Below are 15,606 nucleotides of genomic sequence, written 5' to 3' on the forward strand. Positions count from 1 at the left end.
AAAGTTTGTTTCTATTGTTAACTCCTTGTTAGCATGTGTTTCAGTTCCTTTATCAAGAAACTAAAGTTTGTTTCTATTGTTAACTCCTTGTTAGCATGTGTTTCAGTTCCTTTATCAAGAAACTAAAGTTTGTTTCTATTGTTAACTCCTTGTTAGCATGTGTTTCAGTTCCTTTATCAAGAAACTAAAGTTTGTTTCTATTGTTAACTCCTTGTTAGCATGTGTTTCAGTTCCTTTATCAAGAAACTAAAGTTTGTTTCTATTGTTAACTCCTTGTTAGCATGTGTTTCAGTTCCTTTATCAAGAAACTAAAGTTTGTTTCTATTGTTAACTCCTTGTTAGCATGTGTTTCAGTTCCTTTATCAAGAAACTAAAGTTTGTTTCTATTGTTAACTCCTTGTTAGCATGTGTTTCAGTTCCTTTATCAAGAAACTAAAGTTTGTTTCTATTGTTAACTCCTTGTTAGCATGTGTTTCAGTTCCTTTATCAAGAAACTAAAGTTTGTTTCTATTGTTAACTCCTTGTTAGCATGTGTTTCAGTTCCTTTATCAAGAAACTAAAGTTTGTTTCTATTGTTAACTCCTTGTTAGCATGTGTTTCAGTTCCTTTATCAAGAAACTAAAGTTTGTTTCTATTGTTAACTCCTTGTTAGCATGTGTTTCAGTTCCTTTATCAAGAAACTAAAGTTTGTTTCTATTGTTAACTCCTTGTTAGCATGTGTTTCAGTTCCTTTATCAAGAAACTAAAGTTTGTTTCTATTGTTAACTCCTTGTTAGCATGTGTTTCAGTTCCTTTATCAAGAAACTAAAGTTTGTTTCTATTGTTAACTCCTTGTTAGCATGTGTTTCAGTTCCTTTATCAAGAAACTAAAGTTTGTTTCTATTGTTAACTCCTTGTTAGCATGTGTTTCAGTTCCTTTATCAAGAAACTAAAGTTTGTTTCTATTGTTAACTCCTTGTTAGCATGTGTTTCAGTTCCTTTATCAAGAAACTAAAGTTTGTTTCTATTGTTAACTCCTTGTTAGCATGTGTTTCAGTTCCTTTATCAAGAAACTAAAGTTTGTTTCTATTGTTAACTCCTTGTTAGCATGTGTTTCAGTTCCTTTATCAAGAAACTAAAGTTTGTTTCTATTGTTAACTCCTTGTTAGCATGTGTTTCAGTTCCTTTATCAAGAAACTAAAGTTTGTTTCTATTGTTAACTCCTTGTTAGCATGTGTTTCAGTTCCTTTATCAAGAAACTAAAGTTTGTTTCTATTGTTAACTCCTTGTTAGCATGTGTTTCAGTTCCTTTATCAAGAAACTAAAGTTTGTTTCTATTGTTAACTCCTTGTTAGCATGTGTTTCAGTTCCTTTATCAAGAAACTAAAGTTTGTTTCTATTGTTAACTCCTTGTTAGCATGTGTTTCAGTTCCTTTATCAAGAAACTAAAGTTTGTTTCTATTGTTAACTCCTTGTTAGCATGTGTTTCAGTTCCTTTATCAAGAAACTAAAGTTTGTTTCTATTGTTAACTCCTTGTTAGCATGTGTTTCAGTTCCTTTATCAAGAAACTAAAGTTTGTTTCTATTGTTAACTCCTTGTTAGCATGTGTTTCAGTTCCTTTATCAAGAAACTAAAGTTTGTTTCTATTGTTAACTCCTTGTTAGCATGTGTTTCAGTTCCTTTATCAAGAAACTAAAGTTTGTTTCTATTGTTAACTCCTTGTTAGCATGTGTTTCAGTTCCTTTATCAAGAAACTAAAGTTTGTTTACATTGTTAACTCCTTGTTAGCATGTGTTTCACTTCCTTTATCAAGAAACTAAAGTTTATTTCTATTGTTAACTCCTTGTTAGCATGTGTTTCAGTTCCTTTATCAAGAAACTAAAGTTTGTTTCTATTGTTAACTCCTTGTTAGCATGTGTTTCAGTTCCTTTATCAAGAAACTAAAGTTTGTTTCTATTGTTAACTCCTTGTTAGCATGTGTTTCAGTTCCTTTATCAAGAAACTAAAGTTTGTTTCTATTGTTAACTCCTTGTTAGCATGTGTTTCAGTTCCTTTATCAAGAAACTAAAGTTTGTTTCTATTGTTAACTCCTTGTTAGCATGTGTTTCAGTTCCTTTATCAAGAAACTAAAGTTTGTTTCTATTGTTAACTCCTTGTTAGCATGTGTTTCAGTTCCTTTATCAAGAAACTAAAGTTTGTTTCTATTGTTAACTCCTTGTTAGCATGTGTTTCAGTTCCTTTATCAAGAAACTAAAGTTTGTTTCTATTGTTAACTCCTTGTTAGCATGTGTTTCAGTTCCTTTATCAAGAAACTAAAGTTTGTTTCTATTGTTAACTCCTTGTTAGCATGTGTTTCAGTTCCTTTATCAAGAAACTAAAGTTTGTTTCTATTGTTAACTCCTTGTTAGCATGTGTTTCAGTTCCTTTATCAAGAAACTAAAGTTTGTTTCTATTGTTAACTCCTTGTTAGCATGTGTTTCAGTTCCTTTATCAAGAAACTAAAGTTTGTTTCTATTGTTAACTCCTTGTTAGCATGTGTTTCAGTTCCTTTATCAAGAAACTAAAGTTTGTTTCTATTGTTAACTCCTTGTTAGCATGTGTTTCAGTTCCTTTATCAAGAAACTAAAGTTTGTTTCTATTGTTAACTCCTTGTTAGCATGTGTTTCAGTTCCTTTATCAAGAAACTAAAGTTTGTTTCTATTGTTAACTCCTTGTTAGCATGTGTTTCAGTTCCTTTATCAAGAAACTAAAGTTTGTTTCTATTGTTAACTCCTTGTTAGCATGTGTTTCAGTTCCTTTATCAAGAAACTAAAGTTTGTTTCTATTGTTAACTCCTTGTTAGCATGTGTTTCAGTTCCTTTATCAAGAAACTAAAGTTTGTTTCTATTGTTAACTCCTTGTTAGCATGTGTTTCAGTTCCTTTATCAAGAAACTAAAGTTTGTTTCTATTGTTAACTCCTTGTTAGCATGTGTTTCAGTTCCTTTATCAAGAAACTAAAGTTTGTTTCTATTGTTAACTCCTTGTTAGCATGTGTTTCAGTTCCTTTATCAAGAAACTAAAGTTTGTTTCTATTGTTAACTCCTTGTTAGCATGTGTTTCAGTTCCTTTATCAAGAAACTAAAGTTTGTTTCTATTGTTAACTCCTTGTTAGCATGTGTTTCAGTTCCTTTATCAAGAAACTAAAGTTTGTTTCTATTGTTAACTCCTTGTTAGCATGTGTTTCAGTTCCTTTATCAAGAAACTAAAGTTTGTTTCTATTGTTAACTCCTCCTTGTTAGCATGTGTTTCAGTTCCTTTATCAAGAAACTAAAGTTTGTTTCTATTGTTAACTCCTTGTTAGCATGTGTTTCAGTTCCTTTATCAAGAAACTAAAGTTTGTTTCTATTGTTAACTCCTTGTTAGCATGTGTTTCAGTTCCTTTATCAAGAAACTAAAGTTTGTTTACATTCTTAACTCCTTGTTAGCATGTGTTTCACTTCCTTTATCAAGAAACTAAAGTTTGTTTCTATTGTTAACTCCTTGTTAGCATGTGTTTCAGTTCCTTTATCAAGAAACTAAAGTTTGTTTCTATTGTTAACTCCTTGTTAGCATGTGTTTCAGTTCCTTTATCAAGAAACTAAAGTTTGTTTCTATTGTTAACTCCTTGTTAGCATGTGTTTCAGTTCCTTTATCAAGAAACTAAAGTTTGTTTCTATTGTTAACTCCTTGTTAGCATGTGTTTCAGTTCCTTTATCAAGAAACTAAAGTTTGTTTCTATTGTTAACTCCTTGTTAGCATGTGTTTCAGTTCCTTTATCAAGAAACTAAAGTTTGTTTCTATTGTTAACTCCTTGTTAGCATGTGTTTCAGTTCCTTTATCAAGAAACTAAAGTTTGTTTCTATTGTTAACTCCTTGTTAGCATGTGTTTCAGTTCCTTTATCAAGAAACTAAAGTTTGTTTCTATTGTTAACTCCTTGTTAGCATGTGTTTCAGTTCCTTTATCAAGAAACTAAAGTTTGTTTCTATTGTTAACTCCTTGTTAGCATGTGTTTCAGTTCCTTTATCAAGAAACTAAAGTTTGTTTCTATTGTTAACTCCTTGTTAGCATGTGTTTCAGTTCCTTTATCAAGAAACTAAAGTTTGTTTCTATTGTTAACTCCTTGTTAGCATGTGTTTCAGTTCCTTTATCAAGAAACTAAAGTTTGTTTCTATTGTTAACTCCTTGTTAGCATGTGTTTCAGTTCCTTTATCAAGAAACTAAAGTTTGTTTCTATTGTTAACTCCTTGTTAGCATGTGTTTCAGTTCCTTTATCAAGAAACTAAAGTTTGTTTCTATTGTTAACTCCTTGTTAGCATGTGTTTCAGTTCCTTTATCAAGAAACTAAAGTTTGTTTCTATTGTTAACTCCTTGTTAGCATGTGTTTCAGTTCCTTTATCAAGAAACTAAAGTTTGTTTCTATTGTTAACTCCTTGTTAGCATGTGTTTCAGTTCCTTTATCAAGAAACTAAAGTTTGTTTCTATTGTTAACTCCTTGTTAGCATGTGTTTCAGTTCCTTTATCAAGAAACTAAAGTTTGTTTCTATTGTTAACTCCTTGTTAGCATGTGTTTCAGTTCCTTTATCAAGAAACTAAAGTTTGTTTCTATTGTTAACTCCTTGTTAGCATGTGTTTCAGTTCCTTTATCAAGAAACTAAAGTTTGTTTCTATTGTTAACTCCTTGTTAGCATGTGTTTCAGTTCCTTTATCAAGAAACTAAAGTTTGTTTCTATTGTTAACTCCTTGTTAGCATGTGTTTCAGTTCCTTTATCAAGAAACTAAAGTTTGTTTCTATTGTTAACTCCTTGTTAGCATGTGTTTCAGTTCCTTTATCAAGAAACTAAAGTTTGTTTCTATTGTTAACTCCTTGTTAGCATGTGTTTCAGTTCCTTTATCAAGAAACTAAAGTTTGTTTCTATTGTTAACTCCTTGTTAGCATGTGTTTCAGTTCCTTTATCAAGAAACTAAAGTTTGTTTCTATTGTTAACTCCTTGTTAGCATGTGTTTCAGTTCCTTTATCAAGAAACTAAAGTTTGTTTCTATTGTTAACTCCTTGTTAGCATGTGTTTCAGTTCCTTTATCAAGAAACTAAAGTTTGTTTCTATTGTTAACTCCTTGTTAGCATGTGTTTCAGTTCCTTTATCAAGAAACTAAAGTTTGTTTCTATTGTTAACTCCTTGTTAGCATGTGTTTCAGTTCCTTTATCAAGAAACTAAAGTTTGTTTCTATTGTTAACTCCTTGTTAGCATGTGTTTCAGTTCCTTTATCAAGAAACTAAAGTTTGTTTCTATTGTTAACTCCTTGTTAGCATGTGTTTCAGTTCCTTTATCAAGAAACTAAAGTTTGTTTCTATTGTTAACTCCTTGTTAGCATGTGTTTCAGTTCCTTTATCAAGAAACTAAAGTTTGTTTCTATTGTTAACTCCTTGTTAGCATGTGTTTCAGTTCCTTTATCAAGAAACTAAAGTTTGTTTCTATTGTTAACTCCTTGTTAGCATGTGTTTCAGTTCCTTTATCAAGAAACTAAAGTTTGTTTCTATTGTTAACTCCTTGTTAGCATGTGTTTCAGTTCCTTTATCAAGAAACTAAAGTTTGTTTCTATTGTTAACTCCTTGTTAGCATGTGTTTCAGTTCCTTTATCAAGAAACTAAAGTTTGTTTCTATTGTTAACTCCTTGTTAGCATGTGTTTCAGTTCCTTTATCAAGAAACTAAAGTTTGTTTCTATTGTTAACTCCTTGTTAGCATGTGTTTCAGTTCCTTTATCAAGAAACTAAAGTTTGTTTCTATTGTTAACTCCTTGTTAGCATGTGTTTCAGTTCCTTTATCAAGAAACTAAAGTTTGTTTCTATTGTTAACTCCTTGTTAGCATGTGTTTCAGTTCCTTTATCAAGAAACTAAAGTTTGTTTCTATTGTTAACTCCTTGTTAGCATGTGTTTCAGTTCCTTTATCAAGAAACTAAAGTTTGTTTCTATTGTTAACTCCTTGTTAGCATGTGTTTCAGTTCCTTTATCAAGAAACTAAAGTTTGTTTCTATTGTTAACTCCTTGTTAGCATGTGTTTCAGTTCCTTTATCAAGAAACTAAAGTTTGTTTCTATTGTTAACTCCTTGTTAGCATGTGTTTCAGTTCCTTTATCAAGAAACTAAAGTTTGTTTCTATTGTTAACTCCTTGTTAGCATGTGTTTCAGTTCCTTTATCAAGAAACTAAAGTTTGTTTCTATTGTTAACTCCTTGTTAGCATGTGTTTCAGTTCCTTTATCAAGAAACTAAAGTTTGTTTCTATTGTTAACTCCTTGTTAGCATGTGTTTCAGTTCCTTTATCAAGAAACTAAAGTTTGTTTCTATTGTTAACTCCTTGTTAGCATGTGTTTCAGTTCCTTTATCAAGAAACTAAAGTTTGTTTCTATTGTTAACTCCTTGTTAGCATGTGTTTCAGTTCCTTTATCAAGAAACTAAAGTTTGTTTCTATTGTTAACTCCTTGTTAGCATGTGTTTCAGTTCCTTTATCAAGAAACTAAAGTTTGTTTCTATTGTTAACTCCTTGTTAGCATGTGTTTCAGTTCCTTTATCAAGAAACTAAAGTTTGTTTCTATTGTTAACTCCTTGTTAGCATGTGTTTCAGTTCCTTTATCAAGAAACTAAAGTTTGTTTCTATTGTTAACTCCTTGTTAGCATGTGTTTCAGTTCCTTTATCAAGAAACTAAAGTTTGTTTCTATTGTTAACTCCTTGTTAGCATGTGTTTCAGTTCCTTTATCAAGAAACTAAAGTTTGTTTCTATTGTTAACTCCTTGTTAGCATGTGTTTCAGTTCCTTTATCAAGAAACTAAAGTTTGTTTCTATTGTTAACTCCTTGTTAGCATGTGTTTCAGTTCCTTTATCAAGAAACTAAAGTTTGTTTCTATTGTTAACTCCTTGTTAGCATGTGTTTCAGTTCCTTTATCAAGAAACTAAAGTTTGTTTCTATTGTTAACTCCTTGTTAGCATGTGTTTCAGTTCCTTTATCAAGAAACTAAAGTTTGTTTCTATTGTTAACTCCTTGTTAGCATGTGTTTCAGTTCCTTTATCAAGAAACTAAAGTTTGTTTCTATTGTTAACTCCTTGTTAGCATGTGTTTCAGTTCCTTTATCAAGAAACTAAAGTTTGTTTCTATTGTTAACTCCTTGTTAGCATGTGTTTCAGTTCCTTTATCAAGAAACTAAAGTTTGTTTCTATTGTTAACTCCTTGTTAGCATGTGTTTCAGTTCCTTTATCAAGAAACTAAAGTTTGTTTCTATTGTTAACTCCTTGTTAGCATGTGTTTCAGTTCCTTTATCAAGAAACTAAAGTTTGTTTCTATTGTTAACCCTTGTTAGCATGTGTTTCAGTTCCTTTATCAAGAAACTAAAGTTTGTTTCTATTGTTAACTCCTTGTTAGCATGTGTTTCAGTTCCTTTATCAAGAAACTAAAGTTTGTTTCTATTGTTAACTCCTTGTTAGCATGTGTTTCAGTTCCTTTATCAAGAAACTAAAGTTTGTTTCTATTGTTAACTCCTTGTTAGCATGTGTTTCAGTTCCTTTATCAAGAAACTAAAGTTTGTTTCTATTGTTAACTCCTTGTTAGCATGTGTTTCAGTTCCTTTATCAAGAAACTAAAGTTTGTTTCTATTGTTAACTCCTTGTTAGCATGTGTTTCAGTTCCTTTATCAAGAAACTAAAGTTTGTTTCTATTGTTAACTCCTTGTTAGCATGTGTTTCAGTTCCTTTATCAAGAAACTAAAGTTTGTTTCTATTGTTAACTCCTTGTTAGCATGTGTTTCAGTTCCTTTATCAAGAAACTAAAGTTTGTTTCTATTGTTAACTCCTTGTTAGCATGTGTTTCAGTTCCTTTATCAAGAAACTAAAGTTTGTTTCTATTGTTAACTCCTTGTTAGCATGTGTTTCAGTTCCTTTATCAAGAAACTAAAGTTTGTTTCTATTGTTAACTCCTTGTTAGCATGTGTTTCAGTTCCTTTATCAAGAAACTAAAGTTTGTTTCTATTGTTAACTCCTTGTTAGCATGTGTTTCAGTTCCTTTATCAAGAAACTAAAGTTTGTTTCTATTGTTAACTCCTTGTTAGCATGTGTTTCAGTTCCTTTATCAAGAAACTAAAGTTTGTTTCTATTGTTAACTCCTTGTTAGCATGTGTTTCAGTTCCTTTATCAAGAAACTAAAGTTTGTTTCTATTGTTAACTCCTTGTTAGCATGTGTTTCAGTTCCTTTATCAAGAAACTAAAGTTTGTTTCTATTGTTAACTCCTTGTTAGCATGTGTTTCAGTTCCTTTATCAAGAAACTAAAGTTTGTTTCTATTGTTAACTCCTTGTTAGCATGTGTTTCAGTTCCTTTATCAAGAAACTAAAGTTTGTTTCTATTGTTAACTCCTTGTTAGCATGTGTTTCAGTTCCTTTATCAAGAAACTAAAGTTTGTTTCTATTGTTAACTCCTTGTTAGCATGTGTTTCAGTTCCTTTATCAAGAAACTAAAGTTTGTTTCTATTGTTAACTCCTTGTTAGCATGTGTTTCAGTTCCTTTATCAAGAAACTAAAGTTTGTTTCTATTGTTAACTCCTTGTTAGCATGTGTTTCAGTTCCTTTATCAAGAAACTAAAGTTTGTTTCTATTGTTAACTCCTTGTTAGCATGTGTTTCAGTTCCTTTATCAAGAAACTAAAGTTTGTTTCTATTGTTAACTCCTTGTTAGCATGTGTTTCAGTTCCTTTATCAAGAAACTAAAGTTTGTTTCTATTGTTAACTCCTTGTTAGCATGTGTTTCAGTTCCTTTATCAAGAAACTAAAGTTTGTTTCTATTGTTAACTCCTTGTTAGCATGTGTTTCAGTTCCTTTATCAAGAAACTAAAGTTTGTTTCTATTGTTAACTCCTTGTTAGCATGTGTTTCAGTTCCTTTATCAAGAAACTAAAGTTTGTTTCTATTGTTAACTCCTTGTTAGCATGTGTTTCAGTTCCTTTATCAAGAAACTAAAGTTTGTTTCTATTGTTAACTCCTTGTTAGCATGTGTTTCAGTTCCTTTATCAAGAAACTAAAGTTTGTTTCTATTGTTAACTCCTTGTTAGCATGTGTTTCAGTTCCTTTATCAAGAAACTAAAGTTTGTTTCTATTGTTAACTCCTTGTTAGCATGTGTTTCAGTTCCTTTATCAAGAAACTAAAGTTTGTTTCTATTGTTAACTCCTTGTTAGCATGTGTTTCAGTTCCTTTATCAAGAAACTAAAGTTTGTTTCTATTGTTAACTCCTTGTTAGCATGTGTTTCAGTTCCTTTATCAAGAAACTAAAGTTTGTTTCTATTGTTAACTCCTTGTTAGCATGTGTTTCAGTTCCTTTATCAAGAAACTAAAGTTTGTTTCTATTGTTAACTCCTTGTTAGCATGTGTTTCAGTTCCTTTATCAAGAAACTAAAGTTTGTTTCTATTGTTAACTCCTTGTTAGCATGTGTTTCAGTTCCTTTATCAAGAAACTAAAGTTTGTTTCTATTGTTAACTCCTTGTTAGCATGTGTTTCAGTTCCTTTATCAAGAAACTAAAGTTTGTTTCTATTGTTAACTCCTTGTTAGCATGTGTTTCAGTTCCTTTATCAAGAAACTAAAGTTTGTTTCTATTGTTAACTCCTTGTTAGCATGTGTTTCAGTTCCTTTATCAAGAAACTAAAGTTTGTTTCTATTGTTAACTCCTTGTTAGCATGTGTTTCAGTTCCTTTATCAAGAAACTAAAGTTTGTTTCTATTGTTAACTCCTTGTTAGCATGTGTTTCAGTTCCTTTATCAAGAAACTAAAGTTTGTTTCTATTGTTAACTCCTTGTTAGCATGTGTTTCAGTTCCTTTATCAAGAAACTAAAGTTTGTTTCTATTGTTAACCCTTGTTAGCATGTGTTTCAGTTCCTTTATCAAGAAACTAAAGTTTGTTTCTATTGTTAACTCCTTGTTAGCATGTGTTTCAGTTCCTTTATCAAGAAACTAAAGTTTGTTTCTATTGTTAACTCCTTGTTAGCATGTGTTTCAGTTCCTTTATCAAGAAACTAAAGTTTGTTTCTATTGTTAACTCCTTGTTAGCATGTGTTTCAGTTCCTTTATCAAGAAACTAAAGTTTGTTTCTATTGTTAACTCCTTGTTAGCATGTGTTTCAGTTCCTTTATCAAGAAACTAAAGTTTGTTTCTATTGTTAACTCCTTGTTAGCATGTGTTTCAGTTCCTTTATCAAGAAACTAAAGTTTGTTTCTATTGTTAACTCCTTGTTAGCATGTGTTTCAGTTCCTTTATCAAGAAACTAAAGTTTGTTTCTATTGTTAACTCCTTGTTAGCATGTGTTTCAGTTCCTTTATCAAGAAACTAAAGTTTGTTTCTATTGTTAACTCCTTGTTAGCATGTGTTTCAGTTCCTTTATCAAGAAACTAAAGTTTGTTTCTATTGTTAACTCCTTGTTAGCATGTGTTTCAGTTCCTTTATCAAGAAACTAAAGTTTGTTTCTATTGTTAACTCCTTGTTAGCATGTGTTTCAGTTCCTTTATCAAGAAACTAAAGTTTGTTTCTATTGTTAACTCCTTGTTAGCATGTGTTTCAGTTCCTTTATCAAGAAACTAAAGTTTGTTTCTATTGTTAACTCCTTGTTAGCATGTGTTTCAGTTCCTTTATCAAGAAACTAAAGTTTGTTTCTATTGTTAACTCCTTGTTAGCATGTGTTTCAGTTCCTTTATCAAGAAACTAAAGTTTGTTTCTATTGTTAACCCTTGTTAGCATGTGTTTCAGTTCCTTTATCAAGAAACTAAAGTTTGTTTCTATTGTTAACTCCTTGTTAGCATGTGTTTCAGTTCCTTTATCAAGAAACTAAAGTTTGTTTCTATTGTTAACTCCTTGTTAGCATGTGTTTCAGTTCCTTTATCAAGAAACTAAAGTTTGTTTCTATTGTTAACTCCTTGTTAGCATGTGTTTCAGTTCCTTTATCAAGAAACTAAAGTTTGTTTCTATTGTTAACTCCTTGTTAGCATGTGTTTCAGTTCCTTTATCAAGAAACTAAAGTTTGTTTCTATTGTTAACTCCTTGTTAGCATGTGTTTCAGTTCCTTTATCAAGAAACTAAAGTTTGTTTCTATTGTTAACTCCTTGTTAGCATGTGTTTCAGTTCCTTTATCAAGAAACTAAAGTTTGTTTCTATTGTTAACTCCTTGTTAGCATGTGTTTCAGTTCCTTTATCAAGAAACTAAAGTTTGTTTCTATTGTTAACTCCTTGTTAGCATGTGTTTCAGTTCCTTTATCAAGAAACTAAAGTTTGTTTCTATTGTTAACTCCTTGTTAGCATGTGTTTCAGTTCCTTTATCAAGAAACTAAAGTTTGTTTCTATTGTTAACTCCTTGTTAGCATGTGTTTCAGTTCCTTTATCAAGAAACTAAAGTTTGTTTCTATTGTTAACTCCTTGTTAGCATGTGTTTCAGTTCCTTTATCAAGAAACTAAAGTTTGTTTCTATTGTTAACTCCTTGTTAGCATGTGTTTCAGTTCCTTTATCAAGAAACTAAAGTTTGTTTCTATTGTTAACTCCTTGTTAGCATGTGTTTCAGTTCCTTTATCAAGAAACTAAAGTTTGTTTCTATTGTTAACTCCTTGTTAGCATGTGTTTCAGTTCCTTTATCAAGAAACTAAAGTTTGTTTCTATTGTTAACTCCTTGTTAGCATGTGTTTCAGTTCCTTTATCAAGAAACTAAAGTTTGTTTCTATTGTTAACTCCTTGTTAGCATGTGTTTCAGTTCCTTTATCAAGAAACTAAAGTTTGTTTCTATTGTTAACTCCTTGTTAGCATGTGTTTCAGTTCCTTTATCAAGAAACTAAAGTTTGTTTCTATTGTTAACTCCTTGTTAGCATGTGTTTCAGTTCCTTTATCAAGAAACTAAAGTTTGTTTCTATTGTTAACTCCTTGTTAGCATGTGTTTCAGTTCCTTTATCAAGAAACTAAAGTTTGTTTCTATTGTTAACTCCTTGTTAGCATGTGTTTCAGTTCCTTTATCAAGAAACTAAAGTTTGTTTCTATTGTTAACTCCTTGTTAGCATGTGTTTCAGTTCCTTTATCAAGAAACTAAAGTTTGTTTCTATTGTTAACTCCTTGTTAGCATGTGTTTCAGTTCCTTTATCAAGAAACTAAAGTTTGTTTCTATTGTTAACTCCTTGTTAGCATGTGTTTCAGTTCCTTTATCAAGAAACTAAAGTTTGTTTCTATTGTTAACTCCTTGTTAGCATGTGTTTCAGTTCCTTTATCAAGAAACTAAAGTTTGTTTCTATTGTTAACTCCTTGTTAGCATGTGTTTCAGCATGTGTTTCAGTTCCTTTATCAAGAAACTAAAGTTTGTTTCTATTGTTAACTCCTTGTTAGCATGTGTTTCAGTTCCTTTATCAAGAAACTAAAGTTTGTTTCTATTGTTAACTCCTTGTTAGCATGTGTTTCAGTTCCTTTATCAAGAAACTAAAGTTTGTTTCTATTGTTAACTCCTTGTTAGCATGTGTTTCAGTTCCTTTATCAAGAAACTAAAGTTTGTTTCTATTGTTAACCCTTGTTAGCATGTGTTTCAGTTCCTTTATCAAGAAACTAAAGTTTGTTTCTATTGTTAACTCCTTGTTAGCATGTGTTTCAGTTCCTTTATCAAGAAACTAAAGTTTGTTTCTATTGTTAACTCCTTGTTAGCATGTGTTTCAGTTCCTTTATCAAGAAACTAAAGTTTGTTTCTATTGTTAACTCCTTGTTAGCATGTGTTTCAGTTCCTTTATCAAGAAACTAAAGTTTGTTTCTATTGTTAACTCCTTGTTAGCATGTGTTTCAGTTCCTTTATCAAGAAACTAAAGTTTGTTTCTATTGTTAACTCCTTGTTAGCATGTGTTTCAGTTCCTTTATCAAGAAACTAAAGTTTGTTTCTATTGTTAACTCCTTGTTAGCATGTGTTTCAGTTCCTTTATCAAGAAACTAAAGTTTGTTTCTATTGTTAACTCCTTGTTAGCATGTGTTTCAGTTCCTTTATCAAGAAACTAAAGTTTGTTTCTATTGTTAACTCCTTGTTAGCATGTGTTTCAGTTCCTTTATCAAGAAACTAAAGTTTGTTTCTATTGTTAACTCCTTGTTAGCATGTGTTTCAGTTCCTTTATCAAGAAACTAAAGTTTGTTTCTATTGTTAACTCCTTGTTAGCATGTGTTTCAGTTCCTTTATCAAGAAACTAAAGTTTGTTTCATTGTTAACTCCTTGTTAGCATGTGTTTCACTTCCTTTATCAAGAAACTAAAGTTTGTTTCTATTGTTAACTCCTTGTTAGCATGTGTTTCAGTTCCTTTATCAAGAAACTAAAGTTTGTTTCTATTGTTAACTCCTTGTTAGCATGTGTTTCAGTTCCTTTATCAAGAAACTAAAGTTTGTTTCTATTGTTAACTCCTTGTTAGCATGTGTTTCAGTTCCTTTATCAAGAAACTAAAGTTTGTTTCTATTGTTAACTCCTTGTTAGCATGTGTTTCAGTTCCTTTATCAAGAAACTAAAGTTTGTTTCATTGTTAACTCCTTGTTAGCATGTGTTTCACTTCCTTTATCAAGAAACTAAAGTTTGTTTCTATTGTTAACTCCTTGTTAGCATGTGTTTCAGTTCCTTTATCAAGAAACTAAAGTTTGTTTCTATTGTTAACTCCTTGTTAGCATGTGTTTCAGTTCCTTTATCAAGAAACTAAAGTTTGTTTCTATTGTTAACTCCTTGTTAGCATGTGTTTCAGTTCCTTTATCAAGAAACTAAAGTTTGTTTCTATTGTTAACTCCTTGTTAGCATGTGTTTCAGTTCCTTTATCAAGAAACTAAAGTTTGTTTCTATTGTTAACTCCTTGTTAGCATGTGTTTCAGTTCCTTTATCAAGAAACTAAAGTTTGTTTCTATTGTTAACTCCTTGTTAGCATGTGTTTCAGTTCCTTTATCAAGAAACTAAAGTTTGTTTCTATTGTTAACTCCTTGTTAGCATGTGTTTCAGTTCCTTTATCAAGAAACTAAAGTTTGTTTCTATTGTTAACTCCTTGTTAGCATGTGTTTCAGTTCCTTTATCAAGAAACTAAAGTTTGTTTCTATTGTTAACTTTTAGTTAGCATGTGTTTCAGTTCCTTTATCAAGAAACTAAAGTTTGTTTCTATTGTTAACAGCATGTGTTTCAGTTCCTTTATCAAGAAACTAAAGTTTGTTTCTATTGTTAACCCTTGTTAGCATGTGTTTCAGTTCCTTTATCAAGAAACTAAAGTTTGTTTCTATTGTTAACTCCTTGTTAGCATGTGTTTCAGTTCCTTTATCAAGAAACTAAAGTTTGTTTCTATTGTTAACCCTTGTTAGCATGTGTTTCAGTTCCTTTATCAAGAAACTAAAGTTTGTTTCTATTGTTAACTCCTTGTTAGCATGTGTTTCAGTTCCTTTATCAAGAAACTAAAGTTTGTTTCTATTGTTAACTCCTTGTTAGCATGTGTTTCAGTTCCTTTATCAAGAAACTAAAGTTTGTTTCTATTGTTAACTCCTTGTTAGCATGTGTTTCAGTTCCTTTATCAAGAAACTAAAGTTTGTTTCTATTGTTAACTCCTTGTTAGCATGTGTTTCAGTTCCTTTATCAAGAAACTAAAGTTTGTTTCTATTGTTAACTCCTTGTTAGCATGTGTTTCAGTTCCTTTATCAAGAAACTAAAGTTTGTTTCTATTGTTAACTCCTTGTTAGCATGTGTTTCAGTTCCTTTATCAAGAAACTAAAGTTTGTTTCTATTGTTAACTCCTTGTTAGCATGTGTTTCAGTTCCTTTATCAAGAAACTAAAGTTTGTTTCTATTGTTAACTCCTTGTTAGCATGTGTTTCAGTTCCTTTATCAAGAAACTAAAGTTTGTTTCTATTGTTAACTCCTTGTTAGCATGTGTTTCAGTTCCTTTATCAAGAAACTAAAGTTTGTTTCTATTGTTAACTCCTTGTTAGCATGTGTTTCAGTTCCTTTATCAAGAAACTAAAGTTTGTTTCTATTGTTAACTCCTTGTTAGCATGTGTTTCAGTTCCTTTATCAAGAAACTAAAGTTTGTTTCTATTGTTAACCCTTGTTAGCATGTGTTTCAGTTCCTTTATCAAGAAACTAAAGTTTGTTTCTATTGTTAACTCCTTGTTAGCATGTGTTTCAGTTCCTTTATCAAGAAACTAAAGTTTGTTTCTATTGTTAACTCCTTGTTAGCATGTGTTTCAGTTCCTTTATCAAGAAACTAAAGTTTGTTTCTATTGTTAACTCCTTGTTAGCATGTGTTTCAGTTCCTTTATCAAGAAACTAAAGTTTGTTTCATTGTTAACTCCTTGTTAGCATGTGTTTCAGTTCCTTTATCAAGAAACTAAAGTTTGTTTCTATTGTTAACTCCTTGTTAGCATGTGTTTCAGTTCCTTTATCAAGAAACTAAAGTTTGTTTCTATTGTTAACTCCTTGTTAGCATGTGTTTCAGTTCCTTTATCAAGAAACTAAAGTTTGTTTCTATTGTTAACTCCTTGTTAGCATGTGTTTCAGTTCCTTTATCAAGAAACTAAAGTTTGTTTCTATTGTTAACTCCTTGTTAGCATGTGTTTCAGTTC

The sequence above is a fragment of the Tachypleus tridentatus genome, chromosome 7 (genome assembly GCF_004210375.1).
Source record: "Tachypleus tridentatus isolate NWPU-2018 chromosome 7, ASM421037v1, whole genome shotgun sequence".
Taxonomy (NCBI): domain Eukaryota; kingdom Metazoa; phylum Arthropoda; class Merostomata; order Xiphosura; family Limulidae; genus Tachypleus; species Tachypleus tridentatus.